The sequence below is a fragment of the Rattus rattus genome, chromosome 12, assembly GCF_011064425.1.
Source record: "Rattus rattus isolate New Zealand chromosome 12, Rrattus_CSIRO_v1, whole genome shotgun sequence".
Lineage (NCBI taxonomy): Eukaryota > Metazoa > Chordata > Mammalia > Rodentia > Muridae > Rattus > Rattus rattus.
Genome location: NC_046165.1, coordinates 85,300,092 through 85,305,889, shown reverse-complemented (window position 1 = coordinate 85,305,889; position 5,798 = coordinate 85,300,092). Strand labels below are relative to the sequence as shown.

Sequence of the window (5,798 nt, the reverse complement as noted above, 5' to 3'; positions counted from 1 at the left end):
GGAAGGGGTGATAGAGGGGTGCAGCACACTCTCTGTCTCTGTGATTGACTGAGTTTTCTTAAAGTGACACACATGCAACGGTCAGAAGTCCTTTGGCATAGGAAGAACATCTGTGGCAGCCTTGAAACTGAACTATGGATGAGTGAAGTATGTGGTCAACCTTGTGCTTCTGTGTGGTGATCCTTTCTGTTCAGTTGCCAGCTGAATCCTTGAGAACATACTCCCCATTTCCTGAGCCGGCCTCCGGACTAGTACGATGTTTTGCCTGTAAAGTCTTATTTGCCTACAGCTGGGCACTGAGATCAAACCTCCCATCTGTGTTTGCATTAATGTTAATGGCTGAGATGACAAGGGGTCCAGCAAGCTCAGCTTCTGGATAGATGCACTGCTCTTATATGACAGAGCCTACAGCTCATATACTCTCGACTTATTACAGTGCATGCACTTATGAGCTTACAGCTCACTTACTTAACTATGTTAGCTCTTCTAGTCTTTGTCTCAGCTACGCCTCATTTATATGCTTACCTTAAACTCTTAGTCTAGTAAGCTAAATACCCCATATTGCCTGCTAAAATAATGAATTTCTTAGCATCTACTCAGATGAGTTATTTTAGATGGGATGGACCATTGGGAAGTGGGGTGAAAATTGAATATAGACATGAAATATGACATTGGAAACCCACAAGAAGCCAGATCTTCAGATGCTAACTGTTATAAATATGCTCAAAGGCACTATGAATATATCCTCCAAAGAGCTGGAGGTTTTGTCTAGGTTCCTTCTACAGGCCATAGGTTTCTGAGCTAACTCTTCATTTGGGGAGGGCAAATAGAATTGTTTCAGTTTGTGGGCTGAAGACTAATAAAGTAAGGAAAAGAAGTGGGTGAGGTCACCACAATATTTTCAGAAGAGAGGGATGTTTTGAATTAAATTGAGCTCATTCCAAGAAGAAACTGCCCGATCTCAGAAAAACCTCAGCTCTAAAGACTGTGTGTGTATTCTTAGCTCCTATGTGTGTAAATATTGTGTACTGTGGAGAGCAATATTGTTGCAGTCTGCTCTACACACACACACACACACACACACACACACACACACACACACACACACGCATCTTGATGTCACATAAAGCAATAAATGAACATTGTTGAAGCTGAATGTGTACACAGGGCCAAGCCATAATGCCCAGGGCAAGAGCAGTACTACACTGCTGGGGCACCAACACAAGCACTGAGGCAGCCATATTGGATAAGACTAAAGCCCAAACAGAAACCCCAGTCACCCCCAGCCTAATGCACAAAGCAGCCAGGGACTTCTGCTGTGAGCATTGGTCTCACAAAGCTTCTGCAAAGACTACAATTAGAAGATGGCGTGAAAGGGTGGCAGACGCATAAACCGAGGATGGTTTTAGATAGTAAAGACAGACCTAGAAGCAACACAGCAGCGTCTACTGACAGAGCCGTGTATCACATAGGCCTCACTGTGAATGGCAGTAAAGTCTGTGTGCCCCCATTTTAGCGATGGCTTTCCATCACAACTGGTAGAAGGCAGAGCTAGGATTGTGAGGACAAAGATCCGAAACCTTCAGCATGCTGTGCACAGATCATAGTTGGAGGCGAGGCTCTGCGAAATACAATGAGGAGGGCCAGCAAATTTCTGCGGTGAAGAACCAACAGAAAATGACAGCAATAGAGGCAGATGCCTCCCATTCGGGGCCACCTCCCTCTGTGTTGGGACTCACTGGCCGTTATTCTTATGTTTGGAAATGAATGACTACTTTGTCACTCAGGGATGTACATATTTGAAGACTCTCTATCAGATGTTATTGGTGTCACTATAATATAACGATATTATTAATATGCTATTAGGGGATCCAAGAGCCTACTCCCAAAAGCCATCAGAACCCCAAGGTCAGTGACCTAGATGCAGATTGCTTTCTGTCCCTGATGACTGAAGTTGTCTCAAACAAACAGAAGTCACTTTTTTTTTCTGTCTTCTGAGGTTTTTATTTTTGCATGTAAACCACTTGGGGAGTCTTGATGGTGGGCACCCTAAAAATTGCAGTGGAGTTCTGAGGGCTCCAGACACTAGCTGCAAAGCTAGGTGACAGAAACAACAATTCAGACCAATCACATGATTACAAAGTCGGGATCTCTAACAGGGATCCAGGGGTGGACATCTAAGGAAGCAGTGACATGGGAGGGGCAAGCACTGGGCTGGCCTTGAGCCGCCTGTATGACATTAGGGACAGAGGATCTGGTAGTTCCAGGGATCTCCAGGGGGTTCCTGAAGGACCTGCGAGCAAACTTGCCTTTGCTGCCCAGCTCCTCCTCCACTCTAAGGATCTGATTGTACTTGGCTAGGCTAGGTGCTCAGATCGGCAGAGGGCAACAGTCTTGATCTGCCCAGTGTGGAGCCCCTACCAACAGGTCTGCAATGAAAGTGTCCTCGGTCTCTCCAGATCAATGGGACACCATGACACCCCAGCCATTGGACTGGGCCATCTTACACACCTGCAGAGACTCAGTCGTGCATCCAATCTGGTTCACTTTGGGTAGGAGGCAATCGCAGGACTTCTCATCTGCAGCCTTGGCAATCTGCTTAGGGTTGGTCACTATGAGGTCATTGCCCACCACCTGAATGCCAACACTAGCTGTAAACTTCTGCAAAGGATCCAAGTAGTCCTGGTTAAAGGGGTCTTCAATGGACACCACTGGGTAGTCCTGGATGAAAGACTTTTATAGGTCAGCCAGCTGGTTGGGTGTGGTTTACCAGCAGGAGTCATCTGGAGACTTGAAGTCCATCCAGGTCATACTTACCAGCCCTGTAGAACTCGGAGACAGCCACATCCATGCCGATGAGAACCTGGCCACTGTAGTTGGCCTTTGCAATTGCATTCTTGAGCCTCTCCAGGGCTTCTTTGTTCTCCAGGATGTTAGGTGCAAATCTGCCCTCAGCACCCACGTCTTTCCCGTACTTCTCCTTGCTGATGTTCTTCAGGTTGTGTAAACCTCTGCTCCAATGCGCATGGCTTCCCGGAAAGAGGATGCCCCTACAGGCAGGATTATGAACTCTTGCATGGCCAGCTTGTTGCCAGCGTGAGAACCGCCGTTGGTCACATTGAAAGCTGGTACCTGCAGGATGACGTCAGGGTTGCCGGCCAAGTCAGCAATGTGACGGTAAAAGGGTACCCCCTTCTCCACAGCACCAGCCTTGCAGACAGCCAGGGACACTCCCAGGATGGTGTTTGCACCAAACTTAGATTTATTCTCCATGCCGTCCATCTCGATCATCAGCTGGTCAATCTTCCCCTGCTCCACAACATTCAGTTTCCTGCTAACCAGAGCAGGTGCGATAGTGGTATTGCTGTGCTCACCAGCCTTTGAGACACCCTTCCCCATGAAGAGGGTCTTAGCATTGTCTCGGAGTTCTAGGGCCTCGTAGATGCCAGTGGACGCACCACTGGGCACTGCAGATTGGAAGAGACTGTTTATGGTGTAGAGATCCACTTCAACATGGGATTCCCATGGGAGTCAAAGGTCTCTCCAGCATAGATCCTGAGAATAGATATCGTAAACTGCTGGCAGTCGGATGCTGCGAAGGAAGGAAAGACACTGAAGAGTTAAGGACAGATCTAAGCGTGACTTTATACTCAAGCAGCACTCAGATGTCACTTTTCTTAAGGAATTGAGAAAAGCAACCTGAAATTTTTGAACACTGACAGACTCACTTCGTTTTTGTATAACCCATGCATCTGGCATACCACATCATCAGAGGCAGAAGTTTCCAGAGGCAGCTGGAACTGATGAGATACAGAGAAATACACAGCGTGTTTATAGGAAGGTTCGACATTATGGCCTGGGCAGGGACACCTCAGCTTATACACATGCGTGACCAGATTTTCTTGGGCACAGACTGCTCATTAGCTATGTAAGGCTGAAATCTCCCTCCATGACCAGGGTCTCCCTCTCCTGTTCCTAGTCTGGTTCTGGTGGTCTGAGATCTCAGCCTGTGACCTATAAGTCATTGGCTGTTGGCAGCAGAACATACGTGTCTGTTTTTGAGCTGGGAGGGCTGTTCTAAGTCCAAGTTTACCAGAGGGGATCTTCAGAAAGGGCAGAAGGAAAGCCAAGGTATGCAAATAGAGGCAGACAGGGCGAAGATTAGTGCTGCTATTTGAATGCATAAACCTCTTCATGTTTAATAAGTACTCACAGATCTGGGAAAGAAGAATTTAAATAAAACAGCTCTAAGCGGAATTCCCTATGAGCAGCTGGTATCCTGGAGGCAGCACTGGGCTCTGGCTTTGCTCTCCCCCTGGGTGCCTGCCTTCTCCAGGTCCAGGATGCTGGTTTGTACTCTTATGGCCGGTTTCTTTCACCACCCAGTGAATAGTATTGTCTTGAGTTTTTAGATACTCTTCTGTACCCCAGTCTAAGTTTTGTGGGTAGGACTGGCCTATTCCGGTTCCTATATTTCATTAGACCCACTCAGTGTTGCACTGCTGGGTGGGCCCCTCCGTTCTGATACGTTGGCAGTGAACACGTGCTCCAGGGTGGTCTGAGGAAACTCCACAGTGGGAATCCACTTCCTTTAGAATTCTGAGAGATGCTCTGTCCAGTTTGGTTGGCTGAGCCAATGGGAGGTAGCCTTAGAGTGGTGAATGCTTTGCCACCACTAGGAGGCGCCATCATACAGCAGAGCGGAGTCCAACTGGAGAGAAACTGAGTCCTGATGGCAGGGTTAAGTTCTTATCGCACTCGAGGTGAAGGAGCTTGAAGCTCTCCTCTCTAAACTTCCTACGTGCTGTTCATTTATGTGCTGGACAATCTTTCACTTTTTATATCACTTTGATTTAGGACAACGTCTGATAAGTGGAGTCCTGGTGGGTGTGTTCTTCCTCTTCTCGGGATATTGTACCTAAGATTTAGCACTCCGTCTGGGATGCCTCTGTCAGAATTTGTTGATATTGAAGATGTTCCTGGATGTTCTTTTCTGTTCCTTTCGATGAGAGGTTCCCAACTAAGGACTGTTTCTTTGTGCCAGGAGGCATCTGAAAAGGTGAGGCGACTTTTTGGTCGTCATAACTGGGACTCTGGGTGAGCATCAGTCAGGGCTGCTGTGACCACCCTCCACTATGCAGAGCAGCTGGCCGTGACAAAGAGCCACACAGAAAGCCTCAGTGGTGACACTCCCGAGCAGCCGCCCAGGGTATTAAAATCATCTGGCTTCCTTGGCACGAACGGTTTCTAGCATTCATTAATTTATCATGAGGACTCTGTGCTGAACATTGCAAGCGTGCCTAAAGAGCAGCAGACACAAATTCTTGTTGCCAGGGAACGCAGAGGTGCGTCTCACTCCAAAGATCTGGATCTCTACTCTGTACCTCACGTAATGCCCCGGACCTCAAATACACCCAGAACCTCTGCTCACTTGGGAGCCTCGGGGCATCCTGAAGATGGTCCATCGACATGGACCAAGACCCCGAGTAGAGGTGTTCAGCACAGTGACATTCCTTTTGTCATGGCAGGGATTTCAGACTGAACCTTTTCTTCTTTGTCTCCCTGGAGACAAAGCCAACCCTGGAGAAGCAGCCAACTGTGATTGTGTCTTTTTGGCTTCATGAAGTGATGAATGGCAGGTGCTGGTATACGTGGAGGGGCATTGTTTGCCAGGACAGGGATTTGAATATCGGGTCTGGAGTATTGGTGATGTACACTTTCTGAAGATGGCCTGCTAATGTCTGTTTGGGTCCCTCTCAAAGGCTTCCCTTTGCCACTGTGCTAGGAGTGGACTGGGA

At 47.8% G+C, this 5,798-nt stretch overlaps 1 pseudogene; it reads right to left on the bottom strand.

Annotated features, from left to right (window-relative positions):
- Positions 1 to 2,127: 2,127 nt before the first annotated feature.
- LOC116913273 lies at positions 2,128 to 5,471 on the bottom strand (annotated as a pseudogene).
- Between the last annotated feature and the right edge of the window lie 327 nt (positions 5,472 to 5,798).